The sequence below is a fragment of the Lissotriton helveticus genome, chromosome 10 (genome assembly GCF_964261635.1).
Source record: "Lissotriton helveticus chromosome 10, aLisHel1.1, whole genome shotgun sequence".
NCBI classification, from domain to species: Eukaryota; Metazoa; Chordata; class Amphibia; order Caudata; family Salamandridae; genus Lissotriton; species Lissotriton helveticus.
In genome coordinates, this window is record NC_136071.1 from 247031851 (window position 1) to 247052129 (window position 20279).

At 41.0% G+C, this 20279-nt stretch overlaps 1 protein-coding gene across 1 annotated transcript in view; it reads right to left on the reverse strand.

The window, feature by feature from the left end:
* Positions 1-20279, reverse strand: part of LOC144783990 (uncharacterized) — a 330381-nt gene that overhangs the window by 146698 nt on the left and 163404 nt on the right. The window lies entirely within an intron of this gene.

Sequence of the window (20279 nt, forward strand, 5' to 3'; positions counted from 1 at the left end):
GGCCCAGGTGAGGTGTTTGCCTCAGCAGCAGTGTTTAGCCAGAGCACGTGTACCATGTTCTTACTTTCAGCCAGGACCTATAAAGGGATAAATGGAGCCGAGAGAGAGACACTTACCAAGTTTGCTGTGAGAGGAGCATTCTGGGATCTGTAGTCTACCAATGCAACCACAGTGATGTTAGTGACTCTGATCCTGTCCACCTGGACACGTCATCAATGACAGAATGGATAGCTGTATTTCAGGTGAACTGGCGAGCAAGCGCAGTGATAGCAGGTATCTGAGGAACACATTTACTTCGAAACGTGTCATGCCTTGCTGGTTGACAATAAACACCTTACCTTGAATCCCCGCTGTGTTCCTCCAGTTCTTCAAGCAATGAAGACTTTTGTGGCATATTATGCGTGCTGTGTCCTGGGCGCACTAGGAGGTAACCCGCCTCACAAGTGGTCTGAGTCACATGGGCAGCCACTGCATTTTCTTTTCGTCCAAGCAATTGGGAGTGCTCTGACCCACCGTATCCCCTTCCAGATACAGCGCCGCTGCAAATGGCAGTCCATGACTGCATGGAGGAATTTCGGGACACTGTTTCCGTCATTTCAGGACTGGCTGAATTGGGACTACTATGGTTGAGGCGTCTTGGGGGCCGAGGTGAGGTGTTTGCTTCAGCAACAGTGTTTAGCCAGAGCACGTGTACCACGTTCTTACTTTTAGCCAGGACCCAGAGAGGGATAAGTGGAACCATGAAAGAGACACTTACCAAGTTTGCTGTGAGAGGAGCATTCTCGGATCTGTAGTCTGCCGATGCATCCACAGTGATGTTAGTGACTCTGAACAGGCCCACCTGGACACGTCATCAACGACAGAACGGATGGCTGTATTTCAGGTGAACTGGCGAGCATGCGCTGTGATAGCAGGCATCTAAGGAAGACATTTACGTCGAAACACATCATGTCTTGCTGGTTGACAATAAACACCTTACCTTGAATCCCCACTGTGTTCCTCCAGTTCTTCAAGCAGTGAAGACTTTCGTGGCATATTTTGCGTGCTGTGTCCTGGGCGTGCTAGGAGGTAACCCGCCTCACAAGTGGTCTGAGTCACATGGGCAGCCTCTGCATTTTCTTTTCGTCCAAGCAATTGGGAGTGCTCTGATCCACCGTATCCCCTTCCAGATACAGAGCCGCTGCAAACGGCAATCCATGGCATGGAGGAATTTCGGGACACTCTTTCCGCCATTTCAGGACTGGCGGAATTGGAACTACTACGGTTGAGGCGTCTTGGGGGCCCATGTGAGGTGTTTGCCTCAGCTACAGTGTTTAGCCAGAGCACGTGTACCACGTTCTTACTTTTAGCCAAGACCGAGAAAGGGATAAATGGAGCCGTGAAAGAGACACTTACCAAGTTTGCCGTGAGAGGAGCATTCTGCGATCTGTAGTCGGCTGATGCAACCAGAAGTTCATTGGCATTCATATTTATTGATTCCACAATTGCCAGCAGGCAATCAAACCCCTGCAGTCTTGGCTTGCATCAATGGAAAGAAGGCAAGTATGGCGCCAGTACAGGTGGTGCTGTCTAGGGCATGATTTCACAGCCACAAAGCAGGGCAGACGGCATCCAGTGCACAGCTTCTTCCACTTGGATGAAATTTGTTTGAATTGAGAGGAATTGGAAGCTGCCCCACTCGGAGAAGAGGGTAGGCGCACTACAAGGCCCAGAAGGCCTAGCGAAAGGCCACGCCAACTGTGGCAGGTGGTGATATTTTACAAGTGTGCGCGCCCAAGAACTGCTCCGTAACCTTTGTGAACATGCCTCTGATGAAAGGATAGAGTTCCTGAAACGCGTCAGGCTGATTTTATTTGCTGAAGACTGCAGGGGTTTGATTGTCTGCTGGCAAGCTGTGGAATCAAAAAATATGAATGCCAATGAACTTCTTGAGGCTTCTCTTCGTTTTGGGGCTTACCTGTGTTTGTTGGATTAAATTACGGCTGTTGCCAGGCTGTGTGAGAAGCCCACCGCTTGGAGGCGGGTTCATGCAGGCTGTGAGTCTTGGCTTGCATCAATGGAAAGAAGGCAAGTACGGCACCAGTACAGGTGGTGCTGTCTTGGGCATGATTTCACAGCCACAAAGCAGGGCAGACGGCATCCAGTGCACAGCTTCTTCCACTTGGATAAAATTTGTTCGAATTGAGAGGAATTGGAAGCCTCCCCACTCGGGGAAGAGGTTAGGTGCACTACAAGGCCCAGAAGGCCTAGCGAAAGGCCATGCCCACTGTGGCAGGTGCTGATATTTTACAAGTGTGCGTGCCCAAAAACTGCTCCGTAACCTTTGTGAACATGCCTCTGATGAAAGGATAGAGTTCCTGAAACGCGTCAGGCTGATTTTATTTGCTGAAGACTGCAGGGGTTTGATTGTCTGCTGGCAAGCTGTGGAATCAATAAATATGAATGCCAATGAGCTTCTTGAGGCTTCTCTTCGTTTTGAGGCTTACCTGTGTTTATTGGATATATATATATATATATATATTTATATATTTAAATGGAAGGGGGTCGATGTTGCATCCAGGGACTCCATCGTCCACCGGGGACAGGCATTTTGTTATTTATTTATTTACCTAATTTAAAGGGAGGGGGCAGAGCGCCCCCCCCCCCTTTCTGGGTCATTTTGAGCTCTGCGCACCTCATCTCCCGGGGCCTGCCCCTTTTCAAGTTTTTTTTTAAACGACAGGGGGGCCGCGCAGCCTTCCTCTTGGGCAGATGTTTTCCCTGGGGACCCCATCATCTGGGGCACTGCCTGCGGTGTGGGTGCCCAGGGCACCCATATTTTGCACATTGGGGACCACGGGGGAGCCTGAAGGCCCCTGCGGCGCGGCCGGTTCCTGCCTCCTGCGGAAGCTGGCATTGCTTTTCAAACACAGGGAGCTGCTGATATTCAACTCCATGTGTGTAAAAAGCAAAGTGTGCTCCACTGTGCATTGATAGCGGCAAGATAATTATTTGAAAAGGTTTAAATGAGTGCCCGCTTAATTGCCGTAACAACTGAAATTTTGTTACTGCTTTGATTTGAGGGCTGAGTACCCTTATCTCCCGTGCAACTAGTGTCTAATTGTTCAGTTTGCGTGTTGATAAGCTCTTGGGTCGTCTCCCTAATTCTAAATGGCACTGCGGTGCTACGCGCTCCCGGTGCGAGTAAATGTTTATAGTCTCTATGTTTATGAACTAAAAGTTCAACATTCTGATAGCATGCGTTACGCTGAGACAGTATTGGGAGCGCTGAGGGTTCCTGGGCTGAGTGCCCTTGCCTCCGCAATCGTTTGCCATATGTGAATAGGAGTGAATGTTTCTACCAGTGCTTAGTGTGATGTCACCCTGTATGCGCAATGCATATGATCAGAATATACAGTGCGATATCAAACACAAAAACTATAGCGTGTCGGTACACAGTCAAAATATCGAGTTGTAAATTTCGACTTACCAAAATATCGTGTTTGAAATTTCGAAGGTACAGAATATCGATGTCAAGAATATCGTTGGACAGAATATCGACCCTAAGGTAAGTAATATCGAATTTATTTATGTAGATGTAAGTTATATCGAAGTTAGTAATATCGATAGCATATGTATCGATGTAACTAATTTCGATCTCACTAATATAGATATTTGTATTATTTTTATGTATTTATTTATATTATATGTGTATTATTTATATATATTAATACATTTATTTTTAAGTAAATTATATGTTTTAGTACCGGAGCGGGTTGTGGGTTTATAGGGGAATAGGGTGGGAAGTAATTTATTGTAAATATTTAATGATTTTTTTTATGTATAATTAATTTTTTATTTAATTATTAATTGGCAAATAATTATTTTAATTGATACATTAATTATTTAATTGGTAATTAATGTTAATTTTTATTAAATAGTATGTTTTAGTACTGGAGCGGGTTGTGGGTTTATAGGGGAATAGGGTGGGAAGTAATCTAATTGTAAATAATTAATGATTTTTTTATGTATAATTAATTTTATATTTAATTATTAATTGGCAATTAATTATTTTAATTGATACATTAATTATTTAATTGGTAATTAATGTTAATTTTTATTAAATGTTATGTTTTAGTACCGGAGCGAGTTGTGGGTTTATAGGGGAATAGGGTGGGAAGTAATTTAGTTGTAAAGAATTTTTTTTTTAATGTATAATTTATTTTGTAATTACTTATTAATTGGCAATTAATTATTTTAAATGATAAATAAATTATATAATGGGTAATTAATGTAAATTTTTATTAAATGTTACGTTTTAGTATCGGGGCGTGTTGTGGGTTTATAGGGGTATTGGGTGGGAATTAATTAAATTGTAAATATTTACTTATTTATACATATTTTCTTATGGATAATTAATGTATTAATTAATTATTAATTGGCAATTAATTATTTTAATACATAATTAATGTATTTAATTGGCAATTAATATTAGTAATTTGTAAAAAAAAATTATTAAGTAGAAAAATTCATAAATTGATTGGTAAACATGTTTTTAAAATTTTTAATATTTTGTATATTGTTTCTTATTTTTTGATTGTGATTTAAATTTAAAAATATATTTATTTTATGATAATTAGTTTATTTATTTATTTTTATTATTTGGTGATTAATATTTAATCATTATTATTTATTGGTGTTTGTTGTTAATTTATTGTGAATTAATTATTCAAATGTAATTGGTTTTATTAATTAATAATTGTATTTTATTGATGTTGATGTATTAAAAAAATTAATTACACATTATTTCAAATATAAACATTATTTATAAGGATGTTAAACTAACATTCTACGCTATTAAACGCTTTCCCTACTGTTGCACCCTTTGGAGTTGGAATAGTAATTTTTCCACCTACGCTATTCAACACTTTCCCTACTGTTGTACCCTTTGGAGTTGGAATAGTAATTTCCCCCCTACGCTATCCAAAGCTTTCCCTACTGTTGCACCCTCTGGAGTTGGAATAGTTAATTTCCCCCCTACGCTATCCAAAGCTTTCCCTACTGTTGCACCCTCTGGAGTTGGAATAGTTAATTTTCCCCCTACGCTATCCAACACTTTCCCTACTGTTGCACTCACTGGAGTGGGAATAGTAATTTTTCCCTCTACGCTATCCAACGCTTTCCCTACTCTTGCACCCTCTGGAGTTGGAATAGTAATTTTTACTCGTACGCTATCCAACGCTTTCCCTACTGTTGCACTCACTGGAGTGGGAATAGTAATTTTTCCCCCTACGCTATCCAACGTTTTCCCTACTGTTGGACCCTCTTGAGTTGAAATAGTAATTTTTCGACCTACGCTATCCAACGCTTTCCCTACTGTTGCACCCTTTGGAGTTTGAATAGTAATTCTTCCTCCTACGCTATCCAATGCTTTCCTTACTGTTGCACCCTCTGGAGTTGTAATAGTAATTTTTACCCGTACGCTATCCAACGCTTTCCCTACTGTTGCACTCACTGGAGTGGGAATAGTAATTTTTACCCGCCCGCTATCCAACGCTTACCCTACTGTTGCACTCTCTGGAGTGGGAATAGTAATTTTTCCCCCTACGCTATCCAACGCTTTCCCTACTGTTGCACTCTTTGGAGTTGGAATAGTAATTTTACCCCTACGCTATCCAACGATTTCTCTACTGTTGCACCCTCTGGAGTTGGAATAGTAATTTTTACCCACCCGCTATCCAACGCTTTCCCTACTGTTGCACCCTCTGGAGTGGGAATAGTAATTTTTCCCCCTTCGCTATCCAACTCTTTCCCTACTGTTGCACTCTTTGGAGTTGGAATAGTAATTTTACCCCTACGCTATCCAACGATTTCCCTACTGGTGCACCCTCTGGAGTTGGAATAGTAATGTCTACCCATACGCTATCCAATGCTTTCCTTACTGTTGCACTCACTGGAGTGGGAATAGTAATTTCTACCCACCCGCTATCCAATGCTTTCCCAACTGTTGCACTCTCTGGAGTGGGAATAGTAATTTTCCCCCCTGCACTATCCAACGCTTTCCCTACGAATGCACCCTTTGGAGTTGAAATAGTATTTTTTACTCTTACGCTATCCAACGTTTTCTATAATGTTGCACTCATTGGAGTGGGAATAGTCATTTTTACATACCCGCGATCCAACGGTCTCCCTACTGTTGCACTCACTGGAGTGGGAATAGTAATTTTTTTTTCTACGCTATCCAACGCTTTCCCTACTGTTGCACTCTCTGGAGTGGGAATAGTAGTTTTTCCCTCTACGCTATCCAACGCTTTCCCTATTGTTGCATCCTTTGGAGTTGGAATAGTAATTTTTACCCTTACGCTATCCAACGCTTTCCCTACTGTTGCACCCTCTGGAGTTTGAATAGTAATTTTTACCCTTACGCTATCCAATATTATTTATATTTCTTTATGTATTTAATATGTTAAATAATGTTGTATTTAATTATTTTTTTAAATATTGAAAGTATATTTAATTGTTTTTATTTATTAAATATAATTATTTATTATTATTTATGTTATTATTTTATGAGTGTTGATGTATTTGTAATTTATAGTATTTGTTAATATTTTTTAATTAATTTAAATAAATTATAAATATTATTAATTAAGTATATATTATATATTGTATGTTTAATTAGAATTAAATGTTTAATATTAAATATGTATTATTTTTCCATTTTAAACATTATAACATATTTTTAAATAAGTTTAAATTATATATAAGTATTATTTACTTAATTTAACTTTTTTTTTAACAGAAAAAAAACGATATTTTTAATTACGATATTTTTAACATCGATATTTTAGTTTCGATATTTTTGTACTTACCATGTTGTAGATAGGGTGTCGATATACTTGCCTTCGATATTCCAGCGTCGATATTCTGTCCGTCGATATGCTGACCCTCGATATTCAGTCATAGATTCAGCGTGCCATCCAAACAATATATGGATAAAGTTAGTTGAATGATTTCAATTTGACTACCAATCCCAGAATGCAATGCATGTCACATGTGTATAAAATGAGAAATGGAAAAGGGACCAACTGTCTGAATATTTGCCGTGATCAAGAACGCTTAGTTCGAAACGCGTAGGCGATCACAGTTGATGAAATAAAATCCTGAAAATTCCCTGAGTGGAGTGCCATCATTTCTTTAGAACATTTGGGTTGCGATATATATATATGCAGCCATACTTGGCTTTGCAAAAAAAATCGGTAATTTCCCTACGGCCGCATTGCTCAAACTGTACCAGGCTAAAAGTGTTGCGGTTGCCTGCTATGGAAGCGAGCTCTGGGGCTATTGTAAGATAAAAGACCTAATGGTCACAGAAAATAACGTCCTGAAAAAGATACTGAGGCTGCCAAGGAGTACTGGGAACTACTCTGTACATGAGGAGTTGGGGGTCCCCTATTTAGGTGATAGAATAGCAGTAAGCCCGGTTCTGTGTTGGCTGAATTGTTGGCTTAATACCGACATTCCACTCACACATGCCCTGCTGAAAGAAGCCTTATTGTTAGACGGGAGGTTTAGAGTCCCGTGGGTGAAGTATATAAGGGATTGTTTGACGGCAATTGGCCGTTCTGATTTGTCTTATGCTCCCAACTTGATTAAAAAATCTGATGTTACCTCGGTAAAAAATGCTCTACTATTGTTAAGATGTACTGACAGAGAAGAGGTTGAGATACAGAAGGACAGTGTTAGGAAACACTTACTACTAAAAACCTGTCCACAAATAGAACCTTATTTGACATGGCCTATGACCAGATATGAACAGTTTTTACTAATAAGGTTCCGTTTTGATTTATATCCTCTCCTACTGGTGTTACCAAGTGGGGCACAACGGGGTGAAGTGTTGCCAGCTTGTGGCTGCGACGGAAAGTCTCCTCAAGATCTGGCCCACTTTCTTTTTATCTGCCCTTATTATTCCACCCCACGGAAACTATACCTTATACCGTGCCTTAAAAAACTGAATTTTGTACAAATCAAACCTGCACTTTACTACTTACAACTACTGAAACATGATTGTACCTTATTTGTCTGTAACTTTTTTAAAAAAGCCATCTGTTTTAGGAAAAGTATGGATGGATAATTATGCTGCGAACGTTTTAGGTGCTTTTAAATAACACAGTAATTTATGTTTTTAACTAAACACTGCTCATACCTATAGTGCCCGCTGTATGATCCTTTTCTTTGTACTGTATACTGTGTCTCTCACATGTCACATGAAATGAATTGTCTGGAATGTTTTTTTTTAATGTGTACTTATGAATTGTACTTTTATGATTGTATTATTTACAATCGAATAAAGATTTTTGAATTGAATTGAATTATATATATATATATATATATATATATGAAGGCTCCAGTTTTCCAAAGATACCCAGCCGGGTTTACAGGAAAAGACCAGCACTCTCAAAGGCAGCAACAGATATTTTAGCAGAACGGTTTATTCAAAAAAGCAGACGAGTTTCGGGAGTAAAATCCCTTCGTCAGTGTTAACATCAGAGCGCCATAAATGACACCCTTATCTATGTTCATGAATCATATTGACACAAACAATGGACTAAAGCATGTAAGCATATATTACGCGCCATCTTAGAACGCATACATTCTATACATTTTGTCAACGTGAGATACTGAAAATCTTTTCCCATATTTCAGGTCACATTTAAAACATCCGCAAATGCATTATGCGCTTACTCAATGGACAATCTCGCCGTGTATCGGCAGAAGTTTCAATGGACATTTTAGTCCAAAAACACGTGCCTGAGAGACGAAGCATTAGAATAAATGCACAATTAAAGCGAAGATCGCTACATTAGAAAAAACGCTCTACTGAGCAAAATCTTGCCGTGGATCGGCAATTGCAACCCAATATTAGGTTGCTGTATTCTCAAGCCAGTGAAAAAACACATATCCCACCTTGACAATAAAACTCTCTTTTCCTATATACATCTTCAGATTTCCACCCAGTCAATTCATCAAAATTATTGCAGACAGATTTTCACAATTTCTCATAAATCACATAACAGCCCAACATATTCTTAGCCTACAACACCCTATCCACACAGTTCCAAAAACTTGAAAAACTATATGAACGGGAACTGCGCAAATGGTGGGAGGGAACATCATTACAGGGGTACATAGAGGTACAGAGGGTGCCTCGAGGTCTTCGGATCTTTACAGTACCCGCGTATGAGAACCCAGACCCCCAGCTATTGGAAACATGGGCGTCACATATAGCCAACTCCTGCAAAGGCATGTTGGAGATCCTGATCCAATTTGCATGGAGCGACCGTGACAAGGTCGTTAAAGAGATAGAGGAGTTGGAAGAGTTGATTACACATAACGCCAACAAAGAGGAACAAGAACAACTTAGGGCCAACATGAAAAAGAGACTTCAGAAATATGAAACCAAAATTAAACTTAGAAAACAAGAAAAATTTGACCGGGATGAGCGGGACTATGCAATGGGGAGGGTCTTAACCTTCCATAAAAAATATGACCAACCACGTAAAGAAGTGGCTAGAAAAAATCAGATGCCGAAAGCCGCAACGGAAACAAGAGTGGAGACTTCGGATTCTGACCTCATTGTGAGTGAAAGTTCTGGAGACGAAACGTCTGGTCTTAAAACAATGTCTGTGACATCGACAATCAAAACCCCTTTTCAACAGGAGTTCAAAGTCATACAAGAGAACTGGCTCCGTGGCGGCAAGAACAAGCCCCCAGAAGACGCAGACAAACAAGACGGGGAGGCTGGAAAGGGAAGAGGCAGAGGACAAACAAGAACAACCACACGAGTAACCAGGAGCCAAAGGAGAGGCAGATGGTGAATAGCCCAGACCAGCTCACCATTGTAAATCTGTCCGAAAGATCATTAACGTCAGCAGAAGAGTCTGTTTTGAAACTTGGACTCACTTTTTGTCCGAATAAAAATATGGAATATACACAGACACGCATAGATCTATATAAATTTATTCGGAAAGTCAAATTGCATAAGTTTTTTAAGACTAAACCAACCACGAAGGAATCAAAATATTTGAGAAACAAAAAAGACACTGATCTCTTATCTGTAAATGACCTTACAGCTTGTGAAGTCTTGCAAAATCTTAGACAAGAGGGTGACATGGAGACAAATGCAACAAACAACACCTTAACCCAAAGATTGGATAATGTCAACATAGAGCAAGAAGCACCGAAGGGCAATTTTAAACCTGCCTCAAGATTTGTCCCCCAGACTGCGGTGGACGCCATTGACATCTTTGCAGAGGTGGTTGCCAGGGATCTGGCGACCATGAGGACAGAATTTAAACCCCAAAAGAAGCACCATAACATTACCAAGGAACAACAGTTAGCGGTGAAGTGCCTGATGGAGGACAAAAAGATTGTTTGCAAACCCTCCGACAAAGGAGGTAACATAGTCATTATGTCTAGACTACAATACGTTGCAGAAGCAAAACGACAGCTTGAGGATCATTCGTGCTAAGATGTCATCACGAAAAAGGATTATTTGACAAGCATAGAAGAACTATATCAACTGCTCAAAAAGTGGCATGACCGACAGATGATTGAGCTCGACGAATATCTCTTTCTGAAAACCATGAACCCTATTTTACCTTGTTTCTACCACCTGCCCAAGGTACATAAGAACATCCACAATCCCCCTGGAAGACCAATTATCTCCTCCATAGGAGGTCTTACAGAGAACCTTTCTAAATTCTTAGACCATTTTCTGTTTGGCTTTGTATTGTCTCTGAAATCGTATATCAGAGACTCTACAGACTTCATAGAAAAAGTGGAATCTCTCGCCTGGCAACCTTCATATGTACTAATTACTTTGGACATTACAAGTCTCTATACTTGCATAGACCATGAACAAGGACTCGCCGCTGTTGAATTTTTCCTGAACAAAAGAGAATTGAGATTTGCTTTGCATAATAAGATGTTATTGGAACTTATAAGATTTTGTCTCTATAATAACATCTTTCTCTTTCAGGATACAATATATCGACAGTGTTCTGGGACGGCGATGGGCTCCTGCTTCGCCCCCAGCTATGCGAATTTATTCGTAGGCTGGTGGGAGGAGCAGGTAGCCTGGGCCCCCGGTAATGCCGCTTGGAATAACAAGATAGTGGCTTGGAGCAGGTATATCGATGACCTGTTCCTAGTGTGGAATGGATCTATAGAAGAGGCCAATGAGTATATATCAGTACTAAATGACAATGAGTGCAACCTCAAATTCACAGGGGAAATTAACAAAGAAAAGGTTAGTTACCTGGATTTAGAGGTGAGTGTGAGGAATGGTCAGATCAGCACCCAACTCTATCGTAAACCGACTGCTGGCAATAGCGTTTTACACGCTTCAAGCAGCCACTCCCGTAAACTTATCACCAATATTCCATACGGGGAATTTTTACGATTAAAACGTAATTGTACCCATAATGAAGACTTTGAACAAGCTGCCACGGACAGCATAGAGAGATTCCGCAACAGAGGATATAATTTAAACCTGCTTCAAGAAACCTTGAACAAAGTCAGAAAAATACCTCGCAGCACACTGTTTGAAAAGAAAAAGACTATCCCTTCTAAAGAGGTTAAATTCCGCATGATTACACCGTTTGCTGCGGATTCATTTAGATTAAGATCTATCTTGTCTAAACATTGGCACATCCTCAAATCCGACCCAATTGTGGGCTCGGATATTCCTGATGTGCCTTCTATTACCTATAGGAGGGCAAGATCGCTGCGAGACGAGATGGTCCATAGTTATCTACCACCCCAGGAGAAACAATTAGGAACTCTGAAAGATGCAAAAGGTTTCTTCCCGTGTGGGAAATGCAAAGCCTGTTCGGCAAGTAAAAGAACTCTAGCATATGATGTGACAGGTTGCAAAGGTGGCAAAAAAATTACTAAATTTATGTCTTGTCACACAGATCACGCAGTCTACTGTTTGGTTTGCCCTTGTCCGTTGAGGTATGTGGGTAGTACCATCAATCCTGTTAAACTCCGGATATTAGAGCATATGCGGGCAATTGCCAATAAAGATTTTAGCTATCCGGTAGCACGGCATTTTGCCATCAAACATAAGAGTGACAGAAACCTTTTAAGATATTTCTGCCTAGACCAAGTTGCTGAAAATCCGAGAGGAGGTAACCGATTACAGGCCCTAAGAAGACTAGAATCTAGATTCATCATAGATCTTGAGACCAGGGCACCCAAGGGACTGAATATAGGGGAAGAACTTGCCTCTCACTTGGGCTAAGAATATGTTGGGCTGTTATGTGATTTATGAGAAATTGTGAAAATCTGTCTGCAATAATTTTGATGAATTGACTGGGTGGAAATCTGAAGATGTATATAGGAAAAGAGAGTTTTATTGTCAAGGTGGGATATGTGTTTTTTCACTGGCTTGAGAATACAGCAACCTAATATTGGGTTGCAATTGCCGATCCACGGCAAGATTTTGCTCAGTAGAGCGTTTTTTCTAATGTAGCGATCTTCGCTTTAATTGTGCATTTATTCTAATGCTTCGTCTCTCAGGCACGTGTTTTTGGACTAAAATGTCCATTGAAACTTTTGCCGATACACGGCGAGATTGTCCATTGAGTAAGCGCATAATGCATTTGCGGATGTTTTAAATGTGACCTGAAATATGGGAAAAGGTTTTCAGTATCTCACGTTGACAAAATGTATAGAATGTATGCGTTCTAAGATGGCGCGTAATATATGCTTACATGCTTTAGTCCATTGTTTGTGTCAATATGATTCATGAACATAGATAAGGGTGTCATTTATGGCGCTCTGATGTTAACACTGACGAAGGGATTTTACTCCCGAAACTCGTCTGCTTTTTTGAATAAACCGTTCTGCTAAAATATCTGTTGCTGCCTTTGAGAGTGCTAGTCTTTTCCTGTAAACCCGGCTGGGTATCTTTGGAAAACTGGAGCCTTCATGTATTACGCGAGCACCATCGCGTTATCTAGCACCCGCCCTCAGAGTGACTCACGTACTTGGTGTTTTGGAGCTACAATATATATATATATATATATATATATATATATATATATATATATATATATATATATATATATATATATATATATTCCAGCCAGACGAGTCGCTTTAAGAACCCTGCCGCTTTTTCAAAGGCGGGCCCCGGATGGGATAGCGAGTCCCGATATATACAGCCAAAACCTTCTCCTCATAAGAAAAGCAATCCGGGCCACTTGGAGATGAAAAGCGTGTTTATTAAATGGCTTCCTCGACGCGTTTCGCAGAATAATCTGCTTTATCACGAGCGTGATAAAGCAGATTATTCTGCGAAACGCGTCGAGGAAGCCATTTAATAAACACGCTTTTCATCTCCAAGTGGCCCGGATTGCTTTTCTTATGAGGAGAAGGTTTTGGCTGTATATATATATATATATATATATATATATATATTCTTCAAACAGGTTGCCACAAGTGAGGGGGCCACCGCTGAGGATATCTTCTGCCAACACGGGTACCACATCACACTGCCTGTCACCTTTCATCCCAGTACGCGGCTCAACGCGTTTCAGGTTTCCCCTTGTTCACGAGCCTATCAGCAAAACACCGCCACCTTAGATTGGAAACACCTGCTTTATTTGGAAGTTCCCGCCCAAAATGGGCGTGTCTTTAGCGTCATTCTCAGCTTGTGCCCGATGATGCATTATGGTAATGGCAGTCCAATCAGTACATTTTACCCCAGTGGGTTGGTGAAAGTGTTCCAAATATGTGCAATAAAACACCCCAGTGGGTTGACGTTAGGTTAAAAACAACATTTGTGGAAATTCGTAACCCCAATGTTTTTGAAGTCCTCAGCTCCACAATGGCACTAGGAAGTCCGGTGCCGGGATCCACAAACGAGTAGCAGGCCTCCTCGCGACCGGCTAAGGCCGATAAAATTCTTCAAACAGGTTGCCACAAGTGAGGGGGCCACAGCTGAGGATATCTTCTGCCAACACGGGTACCACAACACACTGCCTGTCACCTTTCGCCCAGTACGCGGCTCAACGCGTTTCAGGTTTCCCCTTGTTCACGAGCCTATCAGCAAAACACCGCCACCTTAGATTGGAAACACCTGCTTTATTAGGAAGTTCCCGCCCAAAATGGGCGTGTCTTTAGCGTCATACTCAGCTTGAGCCCGATGATGCATTATGGTAATGGCAGTCCAATCAGTACATTTTAACCCCAGTGGGTTGGTGAAAGTGTTCCAAATATGTGCAATAAAACACCCCAGTGGGTTGACGTTAGGTTAAAAACAGCATTAGTGGAAATTTGTAACCCCAATGTTTTTGAAGTCCTCAGCTCCACAATGGCACTAGGAAGTCCTGTGCCGGGATCCACAAACGAGTAGTGGGCCTCCTCGCGACCGGCTAAGGCCGCTAAAATTCTTCAAACAGGTTGCCACAAGTGAGGGGCAAAAACATTGGGGTTACGAACAAGGTTAACTCCGAAACGCGTTAGCGAATGCTGGCATTATTATTTGAGCTGAGATGACAAGCTGACTCTGCTGGGGACAGCAATAAATGTGTGTCAACTCCACTGGTGTGGCTCCTTCTTTGAGGGCAACTTCAGTTTTTTGATGTTTAGCGGCTAGTCCAGCCGTGTAGGAGCCCCGCTGCCGCAGATGGCAGATCTGCACCGCTCGGAAACACGAACGATGAAACAGACTGTGGAGGCCATTATTGTGTTGCAGACTGACAGCGGAACAGTATGTCTATCTTTACTCACCCACTGGGGATAGACACAACATTAGTACGGCTACTTCCACTGTGATTAGTATTTAACGGACTACAAGGACCAACGGGCAACAGTGCTCACGCCCAGATGGGCGGGGTTTGGTCGAGTATTTTACCGATGGGTCCGTTGCAGCTGTTCTAATTGCTACACAAGCCGTGAACAAGGTTAACTCCGAAATGCGTTGGCGAATGCTGGCATTATTATTTGAGCTGAGATGACAAGCTGACTCTGCTGGGGACCGCAATAAACGTGTGTCAACTCCACTGGTGTGGCTCCTTCTTTGAGGGCAACTTCAGTTTTTTGATGTTTAGCGGCTAGTCCAGCCGTGTAGGAGCCCCGCTGCCGCAGATGGCAGATCTGCACCGCTCGGAAACACGAACGATGAAACAGACTGTGGAGGCCATTATTGTGGTGCAGACTGACAGCGGAACAGTATGTCTCTCTTTACTCACCCACTGGGGATAGACTCAACATTAGTACGGCTGCATCCACTGTGATTAGTATTTAACGGACTACAAGGAAGAACGGGCAACAGTACTCACGCCCAGATGGGCGGGGTTTGGTCGAGTATTTTACCGGATGGGTCCGTTTTAGCTGTTCTAATTGCTACACAAGCCATGAACAAGGTTAACTCCGAAGCACGTTGGCGAATGCTGGCATTATTATTTGAGCTGAGATGACAAGCTGACTCTGCTGGGGACCGCAATAAACGTGTGTCAACTCCACTGGTGTGGCTCCTTCTTTGAGGGCAACTTCAGTTTTTTGATGTTTAGCGGCTAGTCCAGCCGTGTAGGAGCCCCGCTGCCGCAGATGGCAGATCTGCACCGCTCGGAAACACGAACGATGAAACAGACTGTGGAGGCCATTATTGTGGTGCAGACTGACATCGGAACAGTATGTCTATCTTTACTCACCCACTGGGGATAGACTCAACATTAGTACGGCTGCATCCACTGTGATTAGTATTTAACGGACTACAAGGACCGACGGGCAACAGTGCTCACGCCCAGATGGGCGGGGTTTGGTCGAGTATTTTACCGGATGGGTCCGTTTTAGCTGTTCTAATTGCTACACAAGCCATGAACAAGGTTAACTCCGAAACGCGTTGGTGAATGCTGGCATTATTATTTGAGCTGAGATGACAAGCTGACTCTGCTGGGGACCGCAATAAACGTGTGTCAACTCCACTGGTGTGGCTCCTTCTTTGAGGTCAACTTCAGTTTTTTGATGTTTAGCGACTAGTCCAGCCGTGTAGGAGCCCCGCTGCCGCAGATGGCAGATCTGCACCGCTCTGTACATCACTTGATATATCATGCTAAAACTATTTGCTAAATAAATCCTCTTTCTGCAACTACGAATTTGGAGTGGCAAACCTTTCATTGGAGTGGAGTGCATCGGCATAAACTATTTTGTGCTTTGTGCTCCAATTCTTGCCACCTCTCGAAGAATTACCCACACTCACGGGTTTGCCGTATTTTAAAAGGTTGCTTTATTTCAGACAGACAGCTATTGAGAATAGAGATCCCACTTATCCAGTGGCCAGGCATTTTTCTGAAGTCCACAATAGTGATCGATCACTATTGAAATTCTACTGCATAGATCATAACCCATTGAGTGACCGAGGTGGTGATAGATTGCAGAAATTACGCAGGTTGGAATCAAGGTATATTATTGATTTACATACTGTCATCCCATTTGGTCTTAATTCTGAAGAAGAACTTTCTATACATCTAGGATAATAACATTCTTTTTTCCTAGACGCTTTTGATGACACAGATGTATAAAATTGTTTCTGCTGATATCAATGTAAATAGTTCCATGATCCTGATAGTTAGGAGTGTTGCATAATCTGAATATGAATGATTTAAAGAATTATTAATTCTTTGGGCTGTTTCAACAAATTAGTCACATCGTCACTATGCCCATACAGGGCTCAATTTTGTAAACCGATTGTCATCGCCCATACAGGGCTTAATTGCTTATTTATTTCTTAAATTTCTGTTTTCATGATTGACATAATATATGACTTGTGAATATGGCAGGTTAATAATTCACGATTGAAATCATGGTTTATTAAGTTATTAAGTATTGTGTACACCACTCTAAAATGGCCGCCAAAGTCGTAATGAAAATTTTGTCTGTCTTTCATGTCAATGAATTCACATGAAAAAAATGTGTAATCAATTTTGAAATGCAAGCTTAAATGGCGGCAACACTTGTTGCACAGGTTGACACAGAGGAAAAAGGCACGTCTGCCGAAACGCGTCCTGTTGTTTGTGCAATAAAATACTTTTGAGAAAGTTCCACGTGAGTGCGGCCGCTTCCTTCCCTGGCTGGGGAGGGGGTTCTTCGGAGCTGTATATATATATACATATATATATATACATTAGCTGGGCATGATGCATTTCGGCTGTCTTAAGAGGGGGGTGTGTGGTGTGGGTGTGTATATATATATATATATCTATATATATATCTATATATATATATATATATATATATATATATATATATATATATATATATATATATATATATATATATATATATAATAGCTCCCCTGACAGAAAGTCAGAAAACCAGCACTCGCAGTGAGTTAAACCACTTTGGTTTATTGCACACAAAAGGAAAAACGCGTATCGGCTCTTGCCTTCGTCAGTTTCAAACTGGCGGCGGTGAGGCGGATGTAAATAGTGGCAAATGGAAAACATAAAGGTGGGACTAAAAGGTCCAAAATCATAAGCACCATTTTAAAGCAGTAAATAAAACATAATAGTAACACAAATCAAATAATAACGTTGTGTGACACTGTCTTGATCAGTTGATCAATGTTCTCGAATCGAGTTATGTTGCCCTGGATGGGCATTTATAACATTTCAATTTATAAAAGATTAATTAGACAATAAATCATGACAGTTATGAACACATTTCATCATAATAATTAAGTAGTGGAAGAGCATAGTCTACTCATAGTTTACGAATTCATAATACCTCAAAATAGGCGATTGTTATTACTCAAACATATTTTCAAATCATTGTTCATTAAATCATTCCAATTCGTATGCTAAATAATTAAAGCAGTATTCTTCCAACATATAACTATGTAGATACATTAGGACGTGTCTCTAGTGGACTCAGGTTTGTCAGCAGCTTGATTATTTAAATAACTCTTAGTTACTACAGATGTGATAGCAGTTCTTCTCCTGAATTCATGCCTCCTGGGGACTTCGTTTGGAGCTCGATAATATATCTCGACTCCAAACGTCTCAACTGGCATTTGTAGTTCCCTCCTCTTAGATCTTGTGTAATGCAGTCTAAACTGAAAAAACTGAGGAGATTTCTATCGCTATCATGATGTGTCGCGAAGTGACGGGCCATCGGATAGCTGTCATCCTTATTCACGATGGCACGTTGATGTTCTAATATCCTCAGTTTGACTGCCTTAGTGGTGCTCCCTACATAGCGGTGTCCGCAAGGACACTGCAGACAGTAGACAGCAAAGGGTGTTGAGCATGTTATGAATTTAGAGATTCTGATCTTTGTCTCTTTATGGGGAACTTTATAAGATAACACTCTACTGCTTGAGCTGCAGGCCTTGCATTTCCCACATGGAAAGGATCCATGCATGGACTGCAGTTCTCTTTTAGATTTCATTTTCGACAAGTGGCTTTGTACTAGCTTGTCTTTTAAAGACTTAGTTTTCCTGAAAGTTATCATCGGATGATCAGATAACTCTCTGCCAATGACTGTGTCAGATTTAAGAATGTTCCAGTTCCTAAGCATAATAGCTCTGATTTAATTCGCTGCCACCGAATAGTTGGTAATTAGTCGTATTAAGCCATTACCACCTTTGTTGTTCTTACTCTGTTTTTCTTTCAGAAGAGTTTCCCTATCAGTTTTTGCCACTCTTCCTTTTGCCTTTGTGAGAAATTTTTTAGAGTAGCCACGGGATTTAAAACGTCTGATACTACTCTCAGCTGCTACTTCAAAGTCTCTGTCAAGAGAGCTGTTGCGTTTTATCCTTAACAGCTCTCCGTAAGGGATGCTATTGATGAGGGATCTCGGATGGTTACTACGTCCATGGAGGACAGAATTCCCTGCTGTTTCTTTCCTGTAGAGGGCTGTTTGGATCATGCCTGACTCTACAAAGACCCTTAAGTCAAGAAAGCTGACCTCCTGTTTGCTCATATTGTAGGTGAACTTAAGGTTCAAATCATTAATGTTGAGGGCCGTTATGTACTCCTCAGCCGAGGATTTAGGTCCCTTCCAAATAAGGAAGAGATCATCTATGTATCTCTTCCAACAAATTAAGTTCTCTACCCACACTGCCTTGTCGTCGGCCCAGGCCACCTGCTTCTCCCATAAGCCCACGAATAAATTTGAGTAGCTGGGGGCGAAGCAGGTGCCCATCGCCGTCCCCCTTGTCTGTCTGTACCTTTGATCCTGGAAAACAAAGATATTGTTATTCAAACAAAATGATATAAAATCTAAGATCATCTTGCTGTGTTCCAAATATTTTGCAGAGCGCAAATCTAAAAATGTTTTCACTGCTCTTATCCCTTCCAAGTGTCCAATGCTAGTATATAGACTGGAGATGTCCATAGTTATCATGATCATGTCATCCTCCCACTCTACATCTTGTATCTGTCGCAAAAAGTCTTTGGTGTCTTTAGTATAGGAACTTAATTGCGTGACCCATGGTGCTAGGAATAAGTCAATGAATTTGGACATCTTCTCGGTGAGTCCTCCAATAGAGGAAACAATAGGTCTCCCAGGTGGTCTAATGGGGTCTTTATGTACTTTAGGCAGGTGGTAAAAGCATGGAAGTCTGGGTTGTTGATTTTGCAAATAGGGGTGTTCTTCCTTGGCTAGGATCCCTTTACCATACCAGTAATCAATTAATAGATGGTATTCACGAATACTGGTAAGGTACTCTTGTTCTGTGGTTGGTGAATAATTGGTGCGGTCTTGTAGCTGGTGTAAGGCTTCTTTGCAGTAGTTTAGGCGGCTTTGGATTACAATATTGCCGCCTTTGTCTGAAGGCTTAATAACAATAGAGTCGTCTTTCTCCAAATTTAAAATCGCATCCCTTTCATTGGATGTCAGATTTATATATATAAATATATATTATTCATACATGAAAGAGACTTCCAGTCAGTACTATTCATCCATTGGTCTATTTAGGCATCATTTCCATTGTCTCCTGCCACCACAGTGTATTGCAATTCGGTCAGGCCACTTCAGCCACTGGGTGAGTGACATCATTTTGCTGGTGCACAATGTGCAGATGCACTTAAGAAGGAGCCCACTTCAGTTTTCAGAACTCTTAGGAAAGTATGTCTTTTTAATTTTATATTTTTTCTTAAATGCACGCATACAATTCTAGCATCCAAAAATCATAATTACACATTTGGATTCATGTCCGCTTCATATATATCTACTCATTGGGCTTTGTGATGGAGTCACTTGCAAGTAGCACTCTCCGGCGAATA